The 17,093-nt window shown below is 47.4% G+C and overlaps 1 long non-coding RNA gene across 1 annotated transcript; it reads right to left on the minus strand.

Moving 5' to 3' along the window:
• Window positions 1-376: 376 nt before the first annotated feature.
• On the minus strand, window positions 377-10,453 carry LOC142560819 (uncharacterized). The gene is made up of 2 exons (XR_012823440.1): window positions 10,348-10,453; window positions 377-543 (listed from the first exon to the last, which is right to left on the minus strand). It is a non-coding gene; the product is annotated as an uncharacterized LOC142560819 (long non-coding RNA).
• Window positions 10,454-17,093: the final 6,640 nt, after the last annotated feature.

The following is a 17,093-nucleotide window of genomic DNA, read 5'->3' on the forward strand; positions in this document are numbered from 1 at the left end:
GATACATATCGATATTCATTTTTCCTGGATGCGATAGAAATGTGGAACCAATTGCCAAACGCTATTGTTAGCCTAAAAGATGTCACCGACTTTGAAGATGCTGCTGAAGCATATTTATGGGAGTTTTCGAATTAGTTTTGAAGTGCCAAGTGATATGTGCGACTTGATATTCATTGTATGTATTTTGACAAATGTCAGAAGTGTGCTGAACAGCATTCAAGTGAACATCTTATTCAGTGTGAATTGACAAGTGTTAAGCAACTTTACGTACATTGACATTGTCCATATTTGATTTATGTAATTGTATTGTTCTCTCTGTTATTACCCTCTATGAGGGTTGACAGTATTAATAAATAAATAAATAGACAACGAGGAATGTGGGTAAGAACACTTTATTTTCAGCACACATGTTTTTTTAATGAACGGCTGTTATACTGCTAAAATCTGCACATTTAATAAAAGTACACTGCTCTGCTTCATCACTCCATGCTAAGTGCAAGTATCCTGTACCAGGAAGTCAAACCAAGACGTGGGATGTTCAGTCTGTGAAAATAAAAACGAGTTTGAAACATTAACGTGCAAAAACTAAAGCACACTCAAGAAAATAAACACAGCACAGGAACATATCCAATGAATCAGAATTACCTTTGAGAGCAAACATATAGTTTCTATGCCACAGTGAAAAAACCTTATTCCTCCGGCTTTTTTTGTGCGTGAGAAAATATGAAAGTGCATGCGTTCTCCCCATATTGTGTATCTGTCATCTTTTCACACACAACAAAGATGTTGTCTCAACGTGCCCAACTGTCTTTGCATATCCATTTCTCTGCTCTCATACCATGATACCTACAGTTAAAGGCTGTAGCAATGCTTAGCTTGAATGAACCAACACAAGCTACATGCACTGTGCTGTTGAACTGGCATTGTAAGTTAAGATTCATGCACAGCACATTCATGTGCTATAAACATTTGATTGTTATTGTAGGCGAGATAAATAAAAAGAAGGTATGTAAATAAGAATGTTCCCTAATAAGCTGTGCAGAAGTGCTCTCCCGTTTGGACAGACGCCGAGCACAGCTGCAGTGAACAAGAAGCCAACTTATACAGCATTTAAAATCTAGGTTCTAAATGTGCTGCAGATTTTTCTGAATTCATGGTCGAAAATCTAGGTGTTAAAGGTGACAAATATTTAAACAGGTCTCTATTTGGACTGGTAATGCTATGTGTCACCTAGTTTGATAAAATATGCCATATCACTGGTCTCCCAAGCTAAGGCTGCTGTCCAGTTGAAAGTGCAAATTACTCAATTATGTCTAGGGCACGTTTGAGCAAAAGGCAGCCAAGATTACTGTGCCATTGAGGTCTATTTCCTGAAATCTGATTTCTTCTCAGAAAGCTACCTCTCTAAAAAAAAACCTTCCCAACAACATAAACCTTTCTTGAGAAAAGCCATCACACTGGTCCTTGAACAGTAATTACACAGTGGCTCCTTGTGATGTAATGTTATGTACGTCAGCACCTTACAAAGTACAGGAAAATTTAATAATGGCAGCGTGACAGGTATACAAAAAAGTAAAGGGATAAAACATAACACAGGCTGCCATCAGTGTTCATATCTCTACTTTAATGTGGATGTTTTTAGCAGTGAATACATGTTCTCATTAAACTGAGTCATAATATTACAAAAGCGAAGGGCAAGGGTCTTTACATTCTAAACTGACAAATGTGCTTTATTACGATCCACCGCAATACAGGAGGTGTTTTGCAGTGAACGGTCACGTAAGGTTTTGGCTAACTACGGCGGGCGTGTCCTGCAGCGAGGCCTCTTGTGTATTGCGGTAAAGCGTATTGTTGTGACAAGAGCTAACCTGGCATGTATGGCTTTAGCCAACAAAAGTTCTCAAGACATCATGCATTCTGCTGCGAAAATCTGCTTTGTTGAGTAGAACATTAGGTTCGTCGCTGACAGAAACCATACATTCGAGATTCACGTAAATCTTTCCCAATATCGGCATGCTTCACCGCAACACACAAAGATGTTGCGGTGATAACGGTGGTCGAACAGGCTGGTGCAAATGTTTCGACAGGGGAGCGTGCCTTCATCAGGGCAACTGCTTTCCTTGGCAGTTCTCATATACGTGAGCCCCCCCCCCCTCCACTTCCAACAGGGGAGATTTAGCTGGACCTTTGCCAAGAAACGTACCGACAAGCGTTTGGTAGTGGCTGGTAGAGATGCAGGAGTCTAAAAAGCGTTGCGAAATTCGGTTCCGTAAGGTTAGCTTCACCGCAATACAAATATGTTAAGCAGTTAGACATACATGTTTTGCGGTGAATCATAGCAAGGGTACCTGGCCTTTGATGCAAAGCAGCTTCCCAAGAGGAACGCTAATCCAGTGGCTAGTTATGCAGTTCCCCGCATGCGAGTGAGTTCCCTGCGTTCGGCGGTTTCCCAGTGACATACAAAATGACATTGATTGACTGTGTTGTAAAAGGGCGACGGCACTATATGCTGATGCAAAAGCGTCGTTTCGCTTGCGAAAACTGCGCTCGGCTAAAGAGAACACCTTGACTCGCATATGACCAAAGCAGTTGAACAGGAAACTACGAAATTACGTAGCTATTATGGAAGAAATCAACAGTTAAGAAAAAAATGAGCGTGTAAACATTAACTGGCTTACGAGGTCGACAAACCAATGGTTTGTTAGAACCTCGGCGCTGACACCCGTTGTTGCACCTGGGTCGCAAGCCCCAAGGGTAGCGTTGGCCTGGCGGCCTGGGGCACAACTGGAAGCATCCGAAGGTCCCGGCAAAGCATGAGTCGACTGGTAACAGAACAACTTGTTTATTCTATCATCGCATAAGAGCGGGCGGTCAGGTCGACCGAAGTGGAGAGACTGGAGAGCACGTTACTCAACAGAAGAAATCGGAGCCTCTCTCTTGGCGTCCGGGGGCAGCTGCTTTTATACTCTCGCAGTTGAGGGCAAGAAGGAACGCCTCTATAGACGCGCACGTGACTTCGCCGCTCGGGCACGTTGGGATGAGTAGGTGGCGCATCCGCCGGGCCGGCGCCGCTCGGGAACGTTGGGACGAGTAGGTGACGCATCCGCCGGGCCAGCGCCGCTCGGACACGTTGGGATGAGTAGGTGGCGCATCCGCCGGGCCGGTGCCGCTCGGGAACGTTGGGACGCGTAGGTGACGCATCCGCCGGGCCGGCGCCGCACAGACCTCCTCGCTTCACAGTTGGGGGAGCTCCTCTCCCCGGCTGCCGCGCTTCGACAAGCGTGGGCACCAACATGCACACACACACACACACGCACACGAAGACACGTGGCATTGGAACATGCCTGGACGCGCTTGGCGGGGAGGCGTAGCGGCGGCGCCGAACGGGCCAAAATGTCTGCCGCTTTGAACGAAGCCCCGGCGTCCGTTGCATCCGCGCCGGCTATACCGCGCGTCGTAGGCGAAACGTAACAGACCGCCCCGCCGGGGGAAGGAGATCCCGAAGGTCAGGGGACTGCATCCGCTGTCCGGAGGGATGTCGCTCGATGATGCTCATAACCGAAGTCGGGCGTCCCTCGACGTTTCTTGAGCGCAGCGCACAGAGAAGGCCTCGTTCTCTCGTTCAGGTTCACACAGGACACTGCAAAGTGACTTCGGGAGAGTTGACATTTTTGTTCTAGTTCCCGGCAAGCGTTAGAACTACGCCGAAACTCAACCGGTCAGTTAGCAAGCACGGCACAACCTTCACTAAGCCCTGCCAGGCTCTTTCCCCTTTTATACCACTGCCTAGTTCCTTACAGTAGTCTAGCAGCACTCAGAACGCGTCCACAAATCGGAAAATTGCACTAGAAAGCACATCATCACTTTGAAACACTACACAAAAGCAATATGTTAAAAATCCTGCCTCAGGAAGAAAAACATCAGTAACAAACAATTTTGAGGCTGATTCCCACGTTAGGGGCTTCGACTTAAGCCATCGGCGTTACCGTTGAGACTCCCCTTTTTGTAACGCACCTCAAAGGAATATTGTTGCAAAGCGAGGCTCCAGCGCAGGAGGCGGCCATTTTTGGGAGAGATGGTCTGCAGCCATTGGAGAGGGCAGTGATCCGTCTCAATGATAAACCTCGAGCCGGCTAGATAGCATGACAATTTCTGAACGGCCCACACGAGACACGCACACTCTTTCTCAGTGGCGCTGTACGCCTGCTCACGACTGGTCAGCTTACGACTAGCATACAGGACGGGGTGTTCTACTTCTCCATTTTCCCGTTGGCACAGTACAACGCCCATGCCTCGCTCACTAGCATCGCACTGAACAACGAACCCTTTTGTGTAGTCGGGCGATCGTAGCACAGGCTGGCTTGTTAGGGCGCTCTTTAGGGCGCTAAAAGCTCTTTCCTTTGTCTCGTCCCAGACGACTGTTTGCGGCTCTGTCTTTCTTAGAGCATCCGTCAGGGAAGCCGCGATATCAGAGTACCTGGGGATGTACCTCTGATAGTAGCCGGCGACACCTAAGAACGACCGAATATCGGTCTTCGTGCGCGGTTGCGGGAAGTCTCGCACAGCGGCCACCTTTATTTCAGAGGGGCGGCGACGACCCTGACCAATCACGTGACCGAGGTAGACAACCTCGGCCTGTGCTAACTGGCACTTAGGAGCCTTGACTGTCAAGCCCGCTTCGCGCAGGCGGGTTAGCACTGCCCGCAAGTGTGCCATATGCTCAGACCAGGATGCGGAGAATATCGCTACGTCGTCTAGATACGGTAAAGCGAATTCTTGCTGTCCCCGCAACACTTTATCCATGAGGCTTGAAAAGCAGTATGGCGCGTTCTTCAAACCAAAACTCAACACTTTAGGACGGAACGTTCCCATTGGTGAAATGAACGCCGCATACCTACTAGCCTCTTCTGTAAGTGGAACCTGCCAATAACCCCTGACAAGATCTAGGGTGGAAATAAACTGAGCGCTAATAACTTTCTCAAGGCGCTCCTCGATGTTAGGGATCGGATAAATTTGATCCTTAGTGATGGAATTAAGCCTGCGGTAGTCGACGCAAGGACGAGGTTCCTTGCCCGGTACCTCAACTAAAATCAAAGGGGAGGTATAATCACTCTCACCCGCCTCAATAACTCCGAGCTGTAGCATTTTCTTTACCTCAGCCTCCATAATATCGCTCTGGCGGGGTGACACCCGATACGCCTTGGATCGTACTGGCTCTGGGGAGGTAAGTTCTATGTCATGAGTAAGGACAGAAGTCCTACCAGGCCTCTCAGAGAACAGACCTTGAAACTCTTGTAAGAGCTGGTGTAGTTCGGTTTTCTGCTCAGGCGACAGCGGTGCTTTACTGATTAAGTCACTAATGACTTGATCGGCGTCTTCCCTGTTCGTCACTGAGCCTAGTCCCGGAAGCTCGACCGGAAGCTCTTCAGGAACGTTTACCATCATGCACACCACTGCTTCCCGTTGTTTATAGGGTTTGAGCAGATTACAGTGGTAAACTTGCTGTGCTTTCCGCTTTCCTGGCAGACTCACCACGTAGTTGACGTCCGACAGTTTTTGAACAATTCGTGCTGCGCCCTCCCACTGCACGTCTAGTTTGTTTTTTAGCGATGTGCGCAATATCATGACCTCATCGCCCACCTCAAAACGACGGGCCCTGGCTGTCCGATCATAATAAACCTTGGCCCTCTGCTGGGCCTTTGCCATTGCTTCACCTGACAACTCCTGTGCCCTTCTTAAGCGTTCGAGGAGCTTAAGCACGTACTCCACCACGACTGGGTCGTCGCCCCTGCCTTCCCACGATTCTCGAAGCATGCGAAGCGGAGATCGCAGCGAGCGACCGTACACCAGCTCAGCTGGCGAAAACCCCGTAGCCGCATGCGGCGCGGTCCGTAATGCAAACATCACCCCAGGCAGACACAGCTCCCAGTCAGTTTGATGTTCAAAACACAATGCTCTCAACACGCGCTTCATGACGGAGTGGAGCTTCTCAACGGAATTCGACTGTGGGTGGTACACTGAGCTGTGTAACAGCTTTACCCCGCACCTTTCGAGAAAGGCTGTCGTCAAAGCACTCGTAAACACTGTGCCCTGATCTGATTGGATTTCCGCAGGAAAACCAACTCGCGCAAATATGGACAGTAGTGCATTGACTATCTCAACTGAGCTGAGTTCTTTAAGCGGCACTGCTTCAGGGAACTTTGTCGCTGGGCAGATCACAGTCAAAATGTGTCTGTACTCCGTGGTTGTTACCGGCAGAGGTCCCACTGTATCAATACCGAGCCGTCTAAAAGGCTCCGTAATGATAGGTACCAACTTCAACGGCGCCCTCGATTTGTCCCCTGATTTGCCCACCCGCTGACAGGTGTCACATGTCTTCACAAAGTGGTCTGCGTCCCGAAAACACCCTGGCCAATAGTACTCTTGCAAGAGACGGTCCTTAGTTTTCTTAACTCCTAGGTGTCCGGACCACGAACCCCCATGCGACAAGCGCAACAGATCCTCACGGTAGCACTGAGGAACGATCAGCTGATCGAACTCCACTCCCCTGCGGTCTAGATACTTCCGGTACAGGACCCCACCTCTTTCCACAAAATGAGCATTTTTCTTGGCGATACCTTCCTTGACAATGCAGCGTATGTTTTCTAGGCTGCCATCCTTCTTTTGCTCGGCTATCAACGCCGACCGGCTGACTTTTAGCAACCTATCAAGTCCGTCTGACGTAGGCGCGATGAGCAAAGCTGCAGATAGCTCTTCTAATTTTCCCGTGTCGGGCATTTCCTCTCCAGTATCTGGTGCCTTTAACGCTACAGGCTCAATTTTATTCAGTTCGGGCGTGCTCTGAATATCAGCTTGCTGCGCCTCTGACCCTTTTTCATTGTTCGACAACGTCGGCCCCGCAACTACCGCCTTTGCAGCGAGCTCCCGAACCTTCGATCTGGTTAAGGCCTGAACGCTAGCCTCACCAAACAAAAGCCCCTTCTCGCGCAGGAGGTGATCGGACCTGTTCGAAAATAGGTACGGGTACTGGGGGGGCAGCATAGATGACACTGCGGCCTCCGTCTCAAGCGCTCCGAAAGGTCCTTCAATAAGCACTTTTGCTACGGGCAGACACACGCTATGAGCTTCCACGGCTTGCTTGATCCATGCGCACTCGCCCGTGAACATATCGGGTTCTACGTAAGAGGGTGAACTACATCCATTGTAGCTGCGGAATCGCGAAGCACTCGGCACTCTTTCCCGTTCACGAGGAGGTCTCGCATGTAAGGCTCGAGAAGCTTCATGTTCTCGTCAGTGCTGCATAATGACAAAAACACGACTTTTGTTTTTGTTTCTGGACACTGCGCCGAAAAGTGACCCGGCTTCTGGCACGTATAACAAACGCGCGCTTGCCTCGTCTCGAACCGCTTTCTGCGTTCGGCTTCGGCTGCCGCCGTCTCCTTACGTTCGGTTGGACTGCTTTCACTCGCATCCGCACTACGTGTGTCGCCCCTTGTTCTCATGGGTGTGAACTTTGGCCTCTCAAACTTGGAGCCAAATTCACACTTTTGACCGTCCTTAGCTCCGCGAGCCCGACGCGTCACAAACTCCTCGGCTAGCTCAGCGGCTTTAGCCACCGTACAAACGTCTGGCCTATCCAAGACCCAGTACCGCACGTTCTCAGGTAACCGACTATAAAACTGTTCCAGCCCGAAACACTGCAGAACTTTCTCGTGGTCACCAAACGCTTTCTCTTCTTTGAGCCACTCCTGCATGTTTGACATAAGCCTGTAGGCAAACTCTGTATATGACTCACTTTTGCCTTTCTCATTTTCCCGAAACTTGCGACGGAACGCCTCCGCTGACAGCCTGTACTTTTTTTAGCAGACTCGATTTCACTTTGTCGAAATCCTCTGCCTCCTCTCTCTTCAAGCGAGCGACTACGTGGGCCGCCTCGGCGGGTAACAAAGTGAGCAAGCGCTGTGGCCACGTTTCCCGAGAGAACCCCTGCTTCTCGCACGTTCGCTCGAAGTTAACCAGGAACAAACCAATGTCCTCTCCAAGCTTAAACGGCCGCATCAGGTCAGTCATTTTGAACAATACTCGTTCTCCTGCACCGTGTGCCTGACTTCCATTACGAGCGCGTTCCATCTCTACCTCGAGACGCTTCATTTCCAAAGCGTGGTCGCGCTCTTCTTTTTCTTTCTCTTTTTGTTCTTTAAGTTCGCGCTCCTGTTTCTCTTTTTGCTCTTTAAGTTCGCGCTCCTGTCTTTTTGCAGTCTCCCTCTCCTCAATGGTCTCAAGGCATTCCGACAGCTCGTCATCCTCAGCTTCTAACTCAAGAATAGCCCTTAGCAGTTCTGGTTTTCTGAGTTTGTCCGAGACATCCAGACCCAACTCTCTTGCAAGCTCCAGCAATTTCGGTTTGCGCAACGACTTCAAATCCATGGCTGCTCTGAATGCTGCTTTCTCTACTGCCTACTATTGTCTTGCCGCAAACTAACCCGGCAGCAACGACAACCACAATTACCAGCTCTGCTTCTGACACTAACAAAAGCCTGGCAAAACTCAGAAGAAGAAAGTCCCGCACTCACCAAACCTCGCAGCCAAGAATTCAGTGCAGTCGTTCCGCTGCAGGCAACCAGTCATCACACAGGGCTCGTTGCACTGCTCCCGGATGGTCGTTGTGCTGCTCAGCATACAGTCAACCGCATCATTCGCTGCTGGCCTCCGTTGTCGCGATCTCACCGCTGGCAGACAGTTGTTGGGAACCTCGGCGCTGACACCCGTTGTTGCACCTGGGTCGCAAGCCCCAAGGGTAGCGTTGGCCTGGCGGCCTGGGGCACAACTGGAAGCATCCGAAGGTCCCGGCAAAGCATGAGTCGACTGGTAACAGAACAACTTGTTTATTCTATCATCGCATAAGAGCGGGCGGTCAGGTCGACCGAAGTGGAGAGACTGGAGAGCACGTTACTCAACAGAAGAAATCGGAGCCTCTCTCTTGGCGTCCGGGGGCAGCTGCTTTTATACTCTCGCAGTTGAGGGCAAGAAGGAACGCCTCTATAGACGCGCACGTGACTTCGCCGCTCGGGCACGTTGGGATGAGTAGGTGGCGCATCCACCGGGCCGGCGCCGCTCGGACACGTTGGGATGAGTAGGTGGCGCATCCGCCGGGCCGGCGGCGCTCGGGAACGTTGGGACGAGTAGGTCGCGCATCCGCCGGGCCGGCGCCGCTCAGACCTCCTCGCTTCACAGTTGGGGGAGCTCCTCTCCCCGGCTGCCGCGCTTCGACAAGCGTGGGCACCAACATGCACACACACACACACACGCACACGAAGACACGTGGCATTGGAACATGCCTGGACGCGCTTGGCGGGGAGGCGTAGCGGCGGCGCCGAACGGGCCAAAATGTCTGCCGCTTTGAACGAAGCCCCGGCGTCCGTTGCATCCGCGCCGGCTATACCGCGCGTCGTAGGCGAAACGTAACAGGTTCAAAGCATCACAGCCACGTCCGAAATAGCGCTGAAGGCCGGCCAGTACACTTAGGCGCCTCGGCGCGCGTAATGTAATAGGAGACGGCAGGTCCACAAGTACATTATTAAGGAACATATATGTCGGTAAAAGCGGTCACTCTTCAGTTCTGACATGCTACACCGCGTAACACTAGTATACTGCGGCGAAGCTGACTTCAGGACGCCGATTTCTTCAACTCATCTAGCGAGGCAGGTCCGTTTATCACGCTTGGCAACGTTTGACATTTTCTGCATTAATTTCGTTTGTTCTTTTTAATTTTATTATCACAGTGACCCTGTATCACGCAGTAGCAGAGCTAGTGCCGCGTCTTAGCTGCGTTAGGAAAGGTAAGCGTGTATGCAGCAGGCACGGCGGCATTGGCTCTTGTTTGGAAACTTCAAGAGACGCTCTTCCGCGGAGCGATGCCATTTGTATTATTAAAAGAATGCAGGTGATCATTAAATGAGCCGCAGCAAAGCTGTAAAAAAGCAGTAATAATAACGCTGTTCTAAGATCCTCTCGCTCGAGCGAGATGGTCTTAAGCGCGATGTAACGCGATCTGACGGAACAGCTCGTCATGCCAGTGTTTTCTTACGTCCTCGTTCTTACGCGCACCCTCCCCTGAATCAGACTACTGAATGGTTCTGTGCACGCACTGACGATCCTGACGGAGGCAATACCACTCACATGAGCAGTTCCATATAACATGTCTCGGCCCATTCCACATGCCGGCTGCAATTTGACGCGGCCATGAGGCAAAATATGCGCACAAGGTACCTAATGGTAACGCATCAAACAGCTCACAGCCCCAATCCTTTATTACACGCATATAGCGTGGAAAGATGAATTACTCACGCTCTAAGTGGGCACGGAATACGAACCGCTTCGCAGCGCAGCCGGCTCCGTAAGACAGACGCCATGGAAATGAGCGGATGTGACATCATGGGTTATAGCGGACGTGACGTCATGGGTGAACGTAGACATTTCGGGCACCTTTCGTCTGTTGTGCCCCGGGCACAGCAGACACGGCCTATTCACCTATGCATTCGCTATTGCATATTGCCTCAAAACTATTAAAAATTGTTGTACGGCCGTTCTTATCACACATTAAAGCAAGAGCATGGTGGTCAACGGATGGGCGTTCTTATATCTTTCTCACTAAATGTAAGGAGGTGATGTGTCACTCCTAATGGCTATTGCCAGCTTGATAACTCCCTATTTTCCTAACTGTTCATTGTATGTGTGCGTTTTCATATCAAATATTAACATAATAATCTGTGCGTCTTCAGATAGTAATGAAATGTTTCTTGCACGCATGGTTAAAATAGCCAGCGAGAGGGGACGCAGGGCAAAAAGCTGCTTTGATGCAGCTTGAAGACCGCCCTGCGCCCGTTTCTCACATGACAGTCTCTTCACAGTAACCGAGGACTAGACCTAGCTTCGTATAGGCTCAAGGGCTAATGGTCAACAGAACAGGGACCCAATCTTTCGGACCCGGGCCTAGTAAGGGCCAGGTTTAAAAATAGTGGGCCGGGCTCGTGCAGGCCAACACATGGCACTTTTGGGCTCAGGCCGGGCCCGAAAGACCGGCTCATATATAGTGCCCCACTTTGGATAGTCTGATGAGCAGAATCTCGTATGATTATGGAAGATTGAGTAAAACAGCTTAACGTACAACCTGAACCTTTGTTCAAGCAAAATAAACCAGTCAAGTTCTTTTTTCCTCGCTCTTAAACTTAGAAAGTGGTTGTATATGTTCAGGACGAACCTTGCCGGGACGGATTGGGTTTCTTTTAGTGCATTAATACGGACATCAAAAAACGGATCCCGCACAGGGCAAGCCTACTCCAAATTTGGTCAACTTGTTTATACGCTTCTTTACATTAATGTTTACATGTTATGAACAAGGGCCATCCTAGCTCTGACAGCATAACACCTAAATGTCCGACTGCTGAATTATTTTTTGTTTATTTTTTGGTTACTTAAATACTTTTACCCGATTCTGCTACATTTTTCTCGTAAGGCTAATGTGTACCCATTTATTTATGTTCAGAGACATGCTATTAGTGACACACCATGTTTTTACGCACTTCAGGTCGGCCACCAATAGAAAACAATGTCTCATTAGATGCCTTTGCACACAGGGCAAAATCTTCTACAAAATATTGTATCTAGGTTTCGATAACATCACAAATACCATTAATAGAAACAAGAAAAAGGATAGGCCTCAACACGGTGACCTGCGGCACACTAGATGCTGCAGCAGTATTGTCCGAGCAACTCCCATTCGGAACTGCTCTTCGACTTACATAGCAGCGCTGCATCAGAGCCTGTATATTCATAAAAGTATTTACGCATTCATATTACCACTAGTCTTTTTTGGTCAACCTATATTCCCATTATTAACAATGCAAATAAAAGAAAGAAAGAATCGAACATTTGGGTTATTTGCTCCGGTACGTTCATAATGCCACCATCCACTCACAGGTTAGTACCATAGAAAACACTAATACGAGCAAAATTAGAGTATGCATCTGCCTCATTGGATTCCATTAACTTTATTAGCTCATTAGAACTTATCAAAATTGCTCCACTCATTTTATATTTTCAGCTTATGATGAAATAGCTACTCTAACCACCAATAAAGCTAACCTTGAATTTCCAACTCTTAAACTGATATCTCCGTCACAACATATATCGAATTGTATTGATCAGCTGTATAAAGTAGGTATCAAATCTAGACCCATTAACTTTCTTAATGAATTCGACTCCCCAAAGAAATCCTAAAGAGTGCTAATAAATGCAAGTTTCATGCAAAATGACCTAGTGTACGTCGTGTAATCTGAACTTGATAACTGCTGAATATATTACTTTATAATTTTTTGCAATGTCAGGTAATTTTGTATAACTGTACAGCTGCCTTGTTGTGCACAAGGAATTTTTTTATTTACCATCGGCTAAAATTGTACGATTAGAAAGTTACGTTTTAATAATTACCATATTTCGCTGGCCTTTTCAACCCACCCCTTTTTGTAATGTCTTCTAGAACTGATGGCATAAATAAATTATTAAACTGTAAAAAGTATTTTTTGGATGATGGGTGGTCACCTCTGGTGATGTATCATTATCATCAGCAGTTAACTAATCAGTTGTCGCTCTAATAAGCTTAGACCCTTATTAATGCGACAGCGGTGTTGCAGAAAATCCAGCATCCCCCGTCGGACGTTGCATCGGTAAAAGATTATCGGACCACGTATACGCAAGCCTTTCATATGATGCAAGAAATTGACTGAACTAATTGAATTTCTCAAGATAAAATACGCAAAAAAATCGTAAACTACAAATTGCACACAACCTACAGACTTGATATAGCTCTCGGATTGTAATTTGATTATACGAGAAAACTTGATTCTGTTACGCGAAGACTGAGAAACCCCTTCACTAACACAAACCAGCCGCGGCGTTCACAGACCGGCTACGGCGTCTGTCATGTTGCGTGCGCTGACGCGGCGAGTTCCATGGTTCCACCACAAAGCTCGCCTTCGTGCACAGCGTTCGCGGCAAGTGTTTACAGGTAAACATTACGGTTGCGTACGCTCCAGTTGCCAGCAAGCATGAGAAGCAGTCTGGGATCTTTGAATGCTATCGCATTCCACTCTTAAAGAACCTTCGCATTTCGCGTGCGATGCTCCGCAATGCGAAGGTTTTGGGTTCGGTTCCCACCTGTGGCAAGCTGTTTTTTCATCCACTTTAATTTCCATCAATTTATCGTTTCTTTATTTCATTTATTAAGCACAAGTAATTTCCCCTATGTTGTCCTTGGTGTCAGTGTTTGTTGGCTTCTTATGATATGACTAATAAAAATCGGGCCCCTCGGTTAACCCCCTTTCTTCACGTATATGAGGATATTGTCATTTTCAAGTGGCATTGGCAGTTCTGTCACTGGTAGGGTGGTTCAATTTTGTTTAGAAATTCATCAATAATTTTGAATAACCAATAAACAAGGTACCGAAACGAGTAGATGCTTTGTATGATGTCACGACGAGTTGATGAAGTCAGATCCTACACTACCATAATGTAAACACACAGAACGCGTGCTAAACATGCAATACCACATGGTGCTAACACCAAAGAGCCACAGCTGATGATGTCTCCTAACGACACAGGGCGCCTTTACAGTTCTTCCGAACTAGACAGCGGTGATTTCAGCGACAGTGGTGGTGGAGTGTCTGACGTCACAAACACAGGGTGGCCAGTAAAAAGTCATGAGTCAGGAAAACGCAACCAATCTTTAAAATCCTGTTTCAGGAAATCTAAATGACTTGCAGCCATATTGTTTGGCACAGATAATCGAGTGGAATAGAGAATGTATTTTCAAAATTTTATTAAGGTCAGTGGACATCGAAAAGTCACCAGAGTTGCCCTTTAAACCTTTCGATGACATGCACCAAAAATATACACAAAGAATGCGCTTGTCCGGCACTTGGAAGGTCGCAAGTATCATGTCAAGGTTGCAGTTGCCCTTCAACGGTTATTCGCGTCTGAAAAACCGGGGAGTGACAAGCCATTGTTGAACAACCGGCTATCACTCATATTATCACAGATGACTCGCAACAACGTACCGGGTTTTGTCATGAAGCTGTGATGGTTCATTCTTAATTTTTTTGAAACAGTGTTCATTTTTTTTCCGCAACATGACTTGCATCATCAGGGCATATTTCAAAATACAAAGGTCATGAGCCAGGCATTGGCACCCAGGCGAAAGGAACTATGCCTGAGAAAGGTGAACTTGTACAGTCACATTCTTTTGGACGTGGCGGCAACGTTGCAATTTAACACACAACAGAACTTCATCCACAGTGCTTTCTTGAATAGCTTAACAGAAGGCCAATAAGTCCTAATATTATCAAACTAACTTTTTATCAGAGACACTCTCCGGTGACTTTAATATATGCAACAAAGGGCTCTGTAATTTCGACCGTGACTTAACGTAGGTACCTTGACGACTCCCAGTTTGCCTACTCACATCTACCATATCCTCAGCTACATCCCAAGAAGCAACTGCCTACTTCGTCTCACTGCTAGACTCGGTCGGCTTAAGACAAGCCAAAACTTGAATAGGAATGCAGAGTGCCGAATTAGTATGGAATCTTTAGCAATACAGAACCTATGCAGTACACGCGAGTCTGTACAGAATCGAACGGCAAGATTAATTTAATCTATTCATTCATTGTCAGTGTTACTAGACAAAAAGCATGCTGAGCTTCTACCGCTATATTTGCGTTGTAAAGTCACTTGACCTTGCATGCAGCATTTTCAGCATGCACTGGTCTAGAGTAAACAACGGTTTTGCATATTTTTACTGGCTGCAGGTGTGTATGTTGAAAACAAACTTATTCGCAGAACCATGTATGCTTTTGATGGCGACTATGCCATTGAGCACCTGTATTTTCTTTATTCTGCACACAATTTTTCTTTTTAATTGCCTTCCAGCCAAAATCATGCAGTGCTTCAGCCTGGCTAATTTTCAGGACAGCCATCACGAACATGATGTATTGAGTGTAACAACTCAACTTGCATGTATTACATCATTAGCACAACTGAGGTATAATAAATAAGTAAAAAATTAAAGAATAATAAAACTGCCTATGAAATTTTACCAAAATGTCAGGACTACTTCAAAACTTCGCCAGCCCAACTCGCACACCTCCCTAAGCTTTCTGGGAAACTGAAAGGCCTAACCTGACATGTCTTGCGGCACCAAGGCGGCAGAGGGAATGTGTGGCTAGGTGGGACCATATGAAAGGTGGAGTGACTAAGAGGTGAAATACTCCAACTGGCAATTTATTTCTTCGTTCTACATATTCTCGCCAAGCACTTTGGGATTCTTGAGACTGTCGCTAGCAGACATAAGAAAGGGTAGGAAAGGGAGCGTGCATTTAACAGCTATCACTGGAAAAAAATGTAGTGTTAGGGGGAGGGTGAGCTCCAGAGTGCAGGGTCCATTATGAAAGTAACGCGCACGATTTTATTATGACACGACTATCCATGGCAGCGCGGTAAAACCGGTCGGGAAATGTGGCGAGGGTTCTGCCCTACACATGTCTACATTTGCGGTACACAGGATAGTGACTGAGGATCTGCAATTGTGCAAGGTCCGCACAAAGCTTGTGCCGAAAGTGTTGACGGAAGATCAGAAAGAACTTCAAGCTTTGCGCTGTCAAGAATTGTTGGACTTGATTCAAAATCTGCCAGACTCTCTTAACTCTGTCATAACCGGAGACGAATCCTGGATGTTCGAGTACGACCCAGAATTGAAAAGGCAGAGCAGCGAGTGGCACACAAAATCATCCCCCCGCCCCAAGAAAGCAGGAGTGAGCAAGTCTTGCATCAAAACGATGGTCATTGTCTTCTTCGACGCGCGAAGAATTGTCCATTTTGAGTTTGTACAGCAGAGACAAACTATCAACTCAGCCATTCACCTGGAGGTTCTCAAGAGATTGAAACACCAGGTCGCGTGCATGAGGACTGACATCAAAGACACAGTCAAGCTCCGCCATGACAATGGCCCCAGCCACATGTCCTTCATCGCTACCAACTTCCTAGCCCGGGGCAACACCCTGGTGGTCCCCCATCCCCCTTTTAGTCCCGACTTGGCTCCGTGCTCCTTTTTTGGTTTCCTCAACTGAAGAGAGCGTTGGAGGGAAGCATTGGGAGACTGTGGAAAACATTCAAAAGCATGTTACAGCATTCCTGAGAGAGATTCCCGTCGAGGACTTTCAGGGTGCCTTCCAGGCACGGCAGACACGTCTCCACAAGTGTATTGATGCAGGGGAGAGTATTCTTGCGAATTTTAACCATTTGTACATGCCCGGCCAATAAATAAATTTTTCCCAGAAAATGTGCATTACTTTCATAATGAACCCTGCAAGCTGATAAATTCAAAAGCTGCTTCACATTGTAGAGATCGGCAACGTACCCTTCACTTCCTCACTGAGTCACACTTTCGTTCTCTCAGTATTTTATAAGTTTATTTTTATTCTTAACAATGCTTCGCCACCATGTTGCTACTATTACTAGCACCCCAACAGTTGCTGCAAGTGTTTCTTCAGTGTCATGAAATAATTAATCAGGTATTTTCTTAATGGGTCATCTGACATGTGCACTTGCTTCGTTATGGAATCATATCCTTGAAAGCGCACATTACTTTGTTTTATGGACCTGCTTTATGTTCAATGTTGTATATGTACCCCCATTCACTTACGTGACACACTTACGCGACGCTAATGGTAGGGGCCTTTACAGAAATAAAACTCGTTAAACTTCTCTTGCATTGGTTTGCCAAGTACTAGGAAAAGATGCACAAATTGCATGGCAAACCAATCGCAGAAATGCACATTTCTCGCCCCCTCAGACACTAAACGCTACGTGTTAGCTGTATGGTTATCGGCAAGGAACGAGTCATTTTTCAAAGCAGATCAAAATGCCAAACACGCTCGGGTCCACTCTGTCATAGCAGGTGAGGCACTGCCAAGACCCATCCATGTGATCCAACAGGGAATAAAAAACTATATGCTGAATCTGCATCACAGGCACCTTTA

The sequence above is a fragment of the Dermacentor variabilis genome, chromosome 10, assembly GCF_050947875.1.
Source record: "Dermacentor variabilis isolate Ectoservices chromosome 10, ASM5094787v1, whole genome shotgun sequence".
NCBI lineage: Eukaryota > Metazoa > Arthropoda > Arachnida > Ixodida > Ixodidae > Dermacentor > Dermacentor variabilis.